General features: G+C 43.9%; 1 pseudogene; it reads right to left on the bottom strand.

Annotated features, from left to right (window-relative positions):
* Window positions 1-246: 246 nt before the first annotated feature.
* LOC121826774 (antiviral innate immune response effector IFIT1 pseudogene) lies at window positions 247-10,450 on the bottom strand (annotated as a pseudogene).
* Between the last annotated feature and the right edge of the window lie 1,243 nt (window positions 10,451-11,693).

Raw genomic sequence — 11,693 nt, 5'->3', positions numbered from 1 at the left:
CAGAGGATGGAAGACTTGCATTCCCAAGACACAGACATAAGGAAAAGATGTCCTAGGATCCCACAGCTCAAGGGAATGCAGACCAGCAGGGGTCAGTCCTGGTCAGTAAGTGAGCAGGTGCAGTGGGGTACAAGTTCCTTATAGACACTACAATGAGGGGTGAAAAAGAGGATGGAGAAAGAAACTGGGAAGGAGGCCGGGAACCCTCAGTTATGAGTACATTCACTTCCCAGATGGGAGCTGCATTCAGAACTCAGGGTTCATTTCCCCAGTGAGCCTCAGAGCCTTCTCATAGAACTGCAGGGCTTCCTTCCTATCCCCTTTCAGTTTGTGGACTAACCCAAGCAAGCTGGTGCTCTCCACAAGTCGAACATTCTGGCAAACACGTCTTGTGGCCACTTCCTCCAAAGCTTTGAGTAGTTTCCTCCAGACAAAGTTTTCTTCATTCAGACTAAGACCTGTTAAGTACTGGCTGATAGCCTCATCCTCTGATTTCCGATGAAAGTGTTGGTAAAGGCCATAGCGTAAATGAATATCCTGCTCTTTGTGACACTCAAGATTCCTGTACAGTTCCTTCATGTTCAGCGCCTTCTGGAAATTTGCCTCTGCTTCTTCATGTTGGCCGATTTCTGCTTGAACTTCTGCCATGCCAACATAAGCCATCTCAAATCTAGGCCTGAGTTTCACAGCCTCTTGAAATTCAAGAATGGCCTGTTGTGCAGCCTGCCTTTGGGCCGGCTTATCGGTGGATGTCCTCAGTTGCATCACTCGTCTATGGTAGCAGAGCCCTAGTTGGTAATGCAGGTAGCCAGAGGCAGGTGACGCCTGCAAGGCCCTGTGTAGCAGAGGGAGAGCCTTGTCTATGCAGCCTTTCCTTCGGTAATACTTGGCTATAGAGCGAAATGTATAGTGTTGGCAGGATGTGCTACTGAGGGCTTCTTCAATGTGTGTTTCTGCTTCAGCTGCTAATCCTATATCCTGAAGCTTCAGTGCAAGGTACACTTTAATATTCGGATCTTCTGGATTTAACCTGACAGCCTTCCTTAGGAATTCTAGAAAGATAATATCGTCTTCAAAGTCTAAGTGATAGGCTACAAGTGCATAGCCAAGGTTGTATTCAGGGTTTTCAGGCTCCATTGTCAGAGCTATTTCAAAGCAGGTCATGGCTCGTTTATAATTCTGTCTTCCACACTTCAACAAGGCCCAGCCATGCTCACAGATCGTCTCGGCACACACCATACTATACTGGAAAGGACTGCCCAATTCCGTGCATGTGTTCTCCACCTTGTCCAGGTAGGTGTGGGCTTCTGCCAAGCTGCCCATGTGGTAATGCACCCAGGCACAGTTGCTCCAGGTCACCAAGCTTCTTTTGCCCAACTGCTCTCCCTGGATCAAGGCTTCTGCTTCTTTCAAGCTCTGCAGGGCTTCCTCATGCTGCCCTTTCAGGTGTTTCACATAGGCCCTGAGGTTGAGCATCCTCACTGTGTTTTTGATGTCTAGGAATTCAAGCTCCTCAGAGATCCTCATTTCCAAATCAGGTATGTCAATGTCTTCCAAAAGCAGATGCCATGTGAAGTGACATCTCAGCTGAATCAGATTCTCCTTGACCAGATCACTGCCAGCAATCTCTCTGTGAGAAGGAAGCAGGTGATTGGTTATCTGAGAATTGGCCCCAAAATTGACAATTAACTCCAAGGTAAACACATTTTACCACCTTCTTGCTTACTTCCTGAAAGACTGACATTTTGTTCATTTAGAATTTCTTGATTATTTTAAATCAGTCTCTCATCTCCATTTATTTATACTGTCAGAGACTTCTTGTACATGTATGTACATGTATCTGTACTTACAATCTTAGGTTGTAATTCAATCCTTTCAGTCAAGACTGGACATTGCCATACAAATACAGGCATATAAACATACATGTCAGGGTCCTTATCTGAGGTTTGGAACTCTAAAATTCTATTCCCCCTTTCCTTATGTCTTTGAGGACTATGTGTACAAGTTTATGCCACCTGAGCTGACATAGACAGGACCTGTCTGTGTGGTAAAAACTGACTGTGGAGGAGAAGTCACGGATGTCTGCCTATTTCATCTCAGACACAAACAAGCAGCTGTTCTCCATGGGCTGATGCAGAACTCATGGACGTGCTCTCTGCCTTGTGACACTGGGGATATGACTCTTCTCCAGAACTTTTATCTGTGGACGATGTAGCTGGGGAGCTTCTGGAGAGTAAGTCAACTTAGCTCTCCCCTCCTATGGTTACAAAGGATCCCTTCATTTTAAAGATGCTTATACAACTTCATGCCTTTTCTTGTTTCCCTATAGAGCAGTACAGGTAATTCCAAACTATGTATCACTCCTGTCTCAGAGAACCACCTATAGAATCTAGTCGCTTGGAGACCAATCTGTGCTCAGAAGGCAAAAAGGCCCTTGGTCCTGTTGGTAGCTGTCTCTGCCAGAGACCAGAGATGCTATAGTGCTTAAACTGCTGTCTTCACTTTTCACCTGGCCATGCCAAGAATAGTAGAATACAGGTGTGCTGTGCACTTAGGTCTTTCCCATAGCTGAGCACACTAGCATTGTGCCCATAAGTGTAGGCTAATGGAAACAGACAGCATCTAGACATGTCATGGATAAGTCAATTGGTCAGGCTTGCTCACCCATACCTCATGCCTCCATCCATGAATGTTATGAACAATGCACTAGCGACAATTGATGGCCACTCTTTTCCAGGTCACATTTTTACTAGTGGTTTTCATCCTTCCTAATCCTGTAGCCCTTTTGTACAGGAAAGCATCTTGTGGTGACTGCCAACCTTGAAATTTATCATTGCCACTTCATAACTGTAATTTTGCTACTGTAATGAATCATAATATCTGATATGACTACTCCAACTTTGTCTTCTTTCTTTCAGTGAAGTTCCCAATTATAATTCCAAAATAAATCTTTTGGAAACCACCTACTGTGGAGCATTAACATCAGTTTTCTATACAGTAAGAATGGAACATAAAACATCCATTAACTCCCTGGAGGCTTTGTGTGACTGTGAGCTTTGGCACACTTAGTCCTGAATTAAAATTCACCTTAGTCTAGAAAACTTTTGTCCAACTTTAATCCATTTCTTTTACATTTGACAAGTTTTCAATGCAGAACTTCCCTAAACCTTATTGACTTGAGGACCATGTAGTGCATGCAATAAGAAAAGAACTATGACTAAAATGATGTGAAGTTTGGACAGGATTACATTTTCCTCTAAAAAGTATAGATTCATGGAAAGCTTCCCAGTCAGTACAAAACTCAGCTTTCTCCTTTACATGGGTTCTTTCAATATGTACATCTTATACAAGTACAGTAGGAGAACAAGTGAGGAGATCGAGGTGGTTATCAAGAGAACCCTGTTGGACTATACCTCAACTCTCCCAGATCCTGTAAACAACCCCTATACTGGATGTGAGTTACCCCAAAATAAACCTCCTTTTAAGTATATGGAGTTGCCATTGCATGAGTTGGCTGTTTGAAACCTGGAGCTTATGAAGGGACACTTGGCTCAGTCTGGGAGGAGGGGACTGGACCTGCCTGGACTGAGTCTATCAGGTTGATCGCAGTCCTCAGGGGCGGCTTTGCCCTGGAGGATGTGGGAATGGGGGGTGGCCTGGAGGTGAGGGGAGAGGGTGTGAGGGGGGAGAACAGGGGAACCCATGGCTGAATTGTAGAACTAAATTGTATTGTAAAATAAAATAAAAGGAAATAAAAAAGTATATGGAGTTGCCTTGTTAAATCCCCACAATACTGGTCTCTCACAGTCATTGATACACAATGGTACCCCCCCCCAATCACAAACATTCACAAGCCTGTCACATGCCTCAGAAAGGAATGAGAAGAATGCATTTTAAAAGCATGGGATTGAAAGGACCATGGTGAATAAGAGTCTTTACTCAAAATTGGCCACTCTTTGCATTGAGTTTGTCTCTCTTTGAGCATTAGCTGAGTGTGAAACTGACTGTGACAACTGTCTGCTCATCCATTTACAGGACAACTGAGAGAAATCCAGAGAGTCCACATACAGCCCCTCTGAACCAGCTCTGTAACTGCTCTGCATAGAGCTCCTTGAACTGACCTTCAAGTGCATGGGAGTCACTCCAGCCTCTGCCCTGCAGGCAGATTCTCAGAAGCATGTTGAGCTCAGGACATGTTCTATTTCCTCTAAGCTACTCCATGTTGTAGGTTTTTCAGGATGTCCATTGCTAAAGTAGACTCTATTTTACAAGGCAGTCTAGATTCCATTTTGAGGAGATGTCACCAAAGTTGGATCCACAAGACGGAGCCCATAAGTGTACCAAAATGATTCTTTAACAGTTCTTTCTGTGCTGTATCTTCACAAAGGTGAAACAGAGAAGAACAGGAAGGTTTTCATTTTTCAATCCTTAACATCATAGAGTGAATGTTGTCTGCTCACACTCTACTACTAATTATCCTTGTTATCATTTCAGCTCCACAGAATTATCACAGTTGGTAGAATGCTGCTTGTTGGGAAACATTCCTAATAACTAGGTCAGCTTCTAAAACATCATTGACTCAAGTTTGGGGTAAAAGACAATGCTCTGTGTACATGCATGTGAAAGCCAATCATGTTTGAGCACAATACTTCCATGGAAATATATTGTAGTGCTTCATTTTTCCAATCAATACAGTCCATAGTAAGCAGCAGACCAAATGGATTCTTCCCCTACTCTTATAATGTGACATTGGTGCCAGTTCTGTACTGTTCAAGCACAGGCTGGTATTTCACCTCTTCCACCTTTGTCTCTGTAATAAATGGAAGCATTTATGATGCTGGCCAAAGGGTTTTAGGAAGAGAAAAAACAATTAGCTAACTGTATGTGGGTGCATGTGCCTACAACAATGTATTTTTTATTACGTGTGTGTGTGTGTGTGTGTGTGTGTGTGTGTGTGTGTGTGTGTGTTGTGTATGTTTGTGGAAAGCACAAAGAAGAGATCAATGAGAATGGGAAAATAAACCTTCAAGAAATGGTATGTCAGCATAGGCTTTCAGACCCATCCCAGTTATCCAAAGCAACTGCATGAGACTGACCTTTTGTGAAAGGCCATGTCACCTCTGCTAGCTGCAATATTCCTGGCTCATTAGTGAGTGATTGGAATGGGCTGGCAGATTTAAATCCTCACTGCATGTTAGAATCATTAGAAAATATCTAAACGAATTTTGCTTAGGTTCGTGGATAGCACAACAGAACACACCCCAGGATCAGATTTAAAATCAGTTTTAAAACAATCAATCAAGCCAGGTAGTGGTGGCACATGCCTTCATCACTGCACTCAAGAGGCAGAGGCAGCCAGATTTCTGTGAGTTTGAGGCCACCTTGGTCTACATGTCAGTTTCAGGACAGCCAGGATTGCTTCATAGAGAAAAGCTGTCTGAGAAAAAAAAAAAAAAAAAAAACAAGCCAAGGGGCTAAACATAGATAAGAATTGTGGGTTAATTTGAATGTAAGAGCTAGTCAGTAATAAGCCTGAGCTAATGGCCATGCAATTAGTTATAAATAATATTAAGCCTCTGTGTGAATGTTTTATAAAAGGCTGCAGGACAGTGGGTGAGAGAACTGTCCCGACTGTGGGTCAGGCGGGACACAGGAAACTCCTGACTGCAATGAGGCTCATGGCCCAGTGTAGCACGAATCTTAAAAGTTCTTATTAATAAAAACAAACCCAGAGCCAGGTATTGGGGTGAACCCTGAATGATCAGAGATACAGAACAAGCCACAGCCACCTCACCTTGCCAATTCCTCAGCTGATCATGTTTCCTTAGATTGGAAGTCTCTGAGAACTCATCCAAATAGATCTCAGCTCAACTGCTGTTCAAAAGGCTAAAAGCTTAACCAGCTCTAGTTCCTGGTCCTCATGCCTTATATACATTTTTCTTTCTGCCATCACTTGCTGGGATTATAGGCGTGAGTCACCATGCCTGGCTGTTTCCATTGTGGCTTTGATCTCCCAGAGATCCAGATGAATCTCTGCCTCCCAAGTGCTAGGATTAAAAGTGTGTGTGCCACCATTTTCAGGTCTCTATGTCTATCTAGTGGCTGTTCTGTCCTCTGAACCCAGAAAAGTTTATTAAGATGCACAATATATTGGGGGTCACAATATATCACCACAGCCCAGTGCTCTTATCCCTCTGCTTACTAGTCCCTACTCATTTTCCAGAGTGCTCTTAAGTAATGAAATGTCTCTATTTCTGTTTCTAATCGTGGGACCCTGGTCCAGTTCATTGATGTTGGACACAAATACTTGGATATTTCAAAAGTGTCCCAGGGTCTGTTTCCCAATTGTGACTAGACTCAAGTCTTTACCTGTAATATGTGATGAGCCTGGATAGAAAGATACAAAGGCTTAAGAAGTTTCTGTCCTCTCTGTCTCTGTCTCTGCTTGTTTCTCTCTGTCTCTGATTCTCTGAAATAACCAAATGCGTGGTTTTTCTTTCTTTCAAGGAGCACTTAGAAATGATAGAGAGATTTCTATAGGCAGGTTAATCATGACCTGGGGCATCAGATTCAATCCTGCTTTTCTTTGCTTTCACTGCCTACAGCAGTGCACAGTGAATTAGAGATTGTGCCCACACCTTATGGGAAATAAAGGCATTGGCAGGACAGCTAAAATCACCTGAAATATGAACACCAGCTGTCCAGGAAGATCTGCCTGGTTGGGAGGCTCACAAGGATCCTGGTGAGGACCTGTTTCCGGAGGAGGAGGCACATGCACTTGTGCATAAGTCCTTGAAGCAGAAAAGCTGAGCAGAACAGAGGCAACAGCCATTTGTGTGGGCAACCTGGACAAAAAGCAGCCAGGATCCTACAGCTCTGTGTTTGCTCAGGATCCCCTGTGAAGTTGGAGATCTCCTTTCTTTCTCATTCTGCAGGAAAGCCTTTGCAAACCAAATACTTAAGCATCTGGGTCACTGACTCTATGATAATGACCATCACCTGACAGGTCCTACAGCCTTTTGCACTCTACTTACTTCGGCTCCAGATTTTTCTACCACTGTGAACTCTGTATTCTATTTCATCATCCCCCAATAGCTCTCAGCCTCCTCCATATTCATATATGAGAGATGATGCTATGTATAAGACAGAAGAATAATCCCCCAAGCCAAGAGATGCTCACTGTGGCAAAGAGTCAGTGCAAACAACTCCACTGGCTGGCACTTTTAATCCAAATGGCAATTTCAAACATAAAAACCCAGGGCCATTCACATGAATAAGACTCCACTGGGGGCCTAGTATTTTTTGAATATATATAGTATATATTGCATATTCAGTGAATATATGTTATATGTATTCACAGAGAAACAGTGAACAGCATCTCAATAGGTCCTTGTGGGATCTGATGGGTACATCCCAAGGAGAATGAAGGAGTGGTGTGAGGGGATTGGAAGGAGGACACTCTAAGCAGTTGCTCTCTTTGAGGGCTAAGTAGGTAGAATGGTAACTTGTCCATTCCCGAAGTTCTCATGGTAACTGTCTCTCTCTGTGAGATGAGCATGCTAAAGTCTTCCCAGGTATTTCCAACTACATGTGTGAGACAGCCTTAAAAACTAAAGCCAGATTGCTGTCACCCAACCAGCCCCTACCAACAGCACACCCATTAAAGAGAGTCCCAGGACACTCAGGGCAATTATCATCTTTGTTCCCTTTTCAGTAGTAGAAAGAGAAGGCAGAAGACAGAACAAAGTCAGACCGGACCACAAGCAAATGTTTGTGTCCTGGGTTCACTCAAACTGCAGAGCAGGGAAATCCTTACCCCATGGTTGCTGTGAAGGTGCCAGTAGTTCTCTGGGTTCTCACCAGTACAGGCTCCTCAGAATCCTGCCTTGAAACTCTGCTGTATTGTGGACTTGCACACCAACTGGACTCTCAGAGAAGGGCTGGGAGACAGCTCTGTGAGCTGTGGTGTGTGTGTGTGCTTTTATAGTCACAGTAGGAACCTGAAAGAGAAAGTGAAACTAAAGCCTGCAGGTTTCTCCTCAGGGAAACTGAGGGCAAACAGGTGTGGGCCTTCTCTCTCTCCTCTGAACCAATGGGAAGAGGGAATCTGGAACAGAGTCACATGTCAGTTCCATTCAACTATCAAGAGAGAGAGAGATCCCTGGCACCAGGCCATGATGTTAGGATGTTAATGGAGTTGATGTGGACATAAAGACCCAGCCTGGCATCTCCACAAGCATCATAGTTCCTCAGTCAAAAGAACTGCACTTCTGCACTGTCTCCTTGGACCTGAACCACACTCATGGATTTGATGGCATGGCAGATGGGAATTTTGAGGATGGAGGTGTCCATATGCAGGTGAGATTTCCCACAGTCTGGAAGGGGTACACCCCAGCTGTTGTGGTGTGTGACTGTCCTTAGGAACTACTGCAGGTATCATCATTCAAGTCCTCTTCCCTCTGCAGAGCTTCCCAGTCTCCCTGAGGCTTTAGGAGTTTACCCTTCATTAACTAGGCCAAATCCCAGAGCCTACAGTCATGGAGTCTTGCTTTCTGTTACCTTCTCCTGAGGTGTCTGTTTATTAAGGACTTTTGCTTACAGTCACAGTCGAATAAACAAGAGCCAAGCATAGACTCTCTAGAGAATGCTGTATTCACAGCCTTGATGCTATCCTATGCTAAAGGCTGAGACCAGTGTAGGAAACTGCAGAAGGTGGGGCTCCGATGGGTCTAGACCAAGGTGAAGTCCCTTAGTCTGTTGTCTTGTGCACTTGGTAACATACTTTCACAGCCCTATAGTCTGCTTGCTTAGCCTGGCCGTTCATTGCTGTGTCCCCAAATATAGCTCATCCTTCACTCTTCCAAATATAAAAAAAAAAAAAAAAATCACTGAAAGGGTCTCAAATTTCTAACTCCATATCCTTGATAGAATGATAAACTCTCCTGAAAGTTGCCCTGACCAGAGAGTTTTTTTCCCTAAACCTTAATCAGCTGACACCAGCAGGAGATGGGGGCTCCTTGACCACTTTCCCAGTGAAGTTTAATTATGAAGAAGATGGGGTATGATTCTGTGTGGTGGTTAGGTGTGTGACACAGTTTAAATGCTTTTTATAAACTCTGCCTCCTGGGATCAGTCACCAGAATCCTTACTGGTGGAGAGAATTAAATCTGTAGGGTTATACTGTGACCTTCACAATATGTCATGACACGTTATCTGAGGGCCATGGCTGTATATGACAGATGACAACTAGTATTTGACAAGTCAACCCACCAGATGTGTATGTCTCTAACGACTAGTCTCACTGGGCAAAGCAGTAGGTTCACTGGCTGTGGAAACAGGTTGTTTTCTGTCTGTAAATTTCTCGGGTACCACTGGCATGCCTCCCTAATAAGAACAGCTGTGGGGTGCTTTCCATGGTGCTTTGGTAGTGTGTTTTACATCTCTGGACACACATTTAGCTATGGATTTCTACTAAGCTGTGTACATCTGATGAACAGAAATATTACCAGAGTATTCTTCCTTACTGACACAGGAAAGCAACAGTGTTATATATCCATGACAGCCTTTAACTCATTGTCCAAGACCTTAGAACAAGTCCAAAATAGACTAAGCTTCCCCTACAGAAATTACAAAAAGACTAATTCTCAGTGGTTTTTTTTTTTTTTTGCTACATCAAGGCCAGGCTGTTTACATGAAGACATAGTCTTGTAGTGGCTCCCTCTCTTCATGTGCACTGACCACACAGGATTCAGCCAATGGCTTAATGTGGTGGTATTGTGTTCCTCAAAATATTGTACACCCTAATAAACTTATCTGGGGTCAGAGACAGAACAGCCACTAGATACAAAGACTAGAAAATGGTGGCACTCACACCTTTAATCCTAGCATTCCAGAGCAGAAAGTGCTCTGGATCTCTGAGTCTAAAGCCACACTGGAAACAGCTAGGCATGGTGACACACGTCTTTAATCCCAGGGAGTGATGGCAGATAGCAGAAAGGTATATAAGGTGTGAAGACCAGGAACGAAAAGCATTTGGCTGCTTAAGTTTTTAGGTTTTGAACAGCACAGTTCAGCTCAGAGCCATTTGGATATGAGGACACAGAGGCTTCCAGTCTGAGGAAACAAGATCAGCTGAGAAGTTGGCCAGGTGAGGTTAGCTGTAGCTTGTTTTTTCTCTCTGGTCTTCCAGTGTTCATCCCAATACTTGGTTCAGGGTTAGTTTTAATTAATAAGATACTCTAAGATTAATGCTACAGTTTAATGTCTGAGACCCCTCACCAACTTAGAGCTTAGTGCATAGGTCAATGTGACATTACTATCCTAAGAGAAGCTATGAGAATTATTTGTGTTGTGAGAATGGGTGGGGCCCTGAAAATGTAACTAACACTTGTCCAGAATTTGGTTGTGGAGTGGCAGCAGCGATGTAGTGAAAGATGACCACGTAGAGCATTGTGACAGGTGCTGCAGAATGTGAGTGAAGTGTGCATGTGTGTGTGTGTGTGTGTGTGTGCGTGTGCGTGTTCGTGTGTGTGTGTGTGTGTGTGTGTGTGTGTGTGCTGTGTGCTGTGTGCGTGTGCGTGTGCGTGTGCGTGTGTGTGTGCTGAGAGTGATGAGGATTCATGAGGAAAGTGTGAGGGAGTGAGTGGGTGAAAGAGTGAGTAAACAGTGAGTGTATATCCTGTCAGAAGTCTGTGTGTGAGTGAGTGTGACAGAGAGAGCTGTGTGAAGGAGCTGCTGCTATGTAGAGGAGCTGTGCCTAGGAACTGTGTAAAGGGCTGTCTGGGGAGAGAGCTGTGTAAATGAGATGTTCAGCTGTGGCTGTGTGGAGATTTGTAACTGTGTGGAGACAAGGAAGATGAAGCTGTGTAGAAAAGAGATGTAGAAGAGAAATGTGTGAAAAGAGAGATGAGTAGCCATGTGAAATATGTATGTATGTATAGACATGTGGCTGTGTGTGGTATTGTGGAGATATGTAGCAGTGTGGAGACAGAAAGGGTCAGAGACCATTTCTTAAGATGAAGTAAAAGAGAAAGTTATCATCAGAAGGCACGAGTGTTTCCTTATTTCACCAGTCATAGATATATTAAAATTTATCCAATGACCCCCCGATAAAAAAAATTTTCTATCCCTCACTACTCTTATTTTTCTTTTTTGAGACAGTGTTTTTCTGTGTATCTTTGCACCTTTCCTGGCTCTCCCTCTGTAGACCAGGCTGGCCTTGATTTCACAAAGATCTGCCTGCCTCTGCCTCCAGAGTCCTAGGATTAAAGGCATGTGCACCACCGATGCCCGCCAGAGGCATTGATTTTATTACCCTGCATGATTATGAAAGCTGGTCTTTAGGGGGCAGCTGTTCCAGCTTTGACCTAGAAGCACTAAACTCTAGTGAGGCTTTTGGTAACTACCACTCGTACCTATGACCTGACCCTGGGTCTGGGCTGAGTTGGGAGCCCTTAACACAGAAGATCCATATGGGCCAGCCCTTTTGTTTCCTTGTGATCCTGGATGCTGAAAGTCAGATTTCTGCAGAGAACCCTGTTGAACTACACCTCACCTCTCCCAGATCCTGTAACCAACCTCTTTACTGGCTGTAAGTTACCCCAAATAAACCTCCTTTTAACTACACGAAGTTGCCTAATTAAATCCCCACAATAAAAGACTCTCACAGTCAGCTATACACTTTGGTACCCCAC

This window comes from Peromyscus maniculatus, chromosome 1 (genome assembly GCF_049852395.1).
Source record: "Peromyscus maniculatus bairdii isolate BWxNUB_F1_BW_parent chromosome 1, HU_Pman_BW_mat_3.1, whole genome shotgun sequence".
Taxonomy (NCBI): Eukaryota; Metazoa; Chordata; class Mammalia; order Rodentia; family Cricetidae; genus Peromyscus; species Peromyscus maniculatus.
Note: the sequence above shows the minus strand (reverse complement) of the source record. Positions and strands in the feature narration are given on the sequence as shown.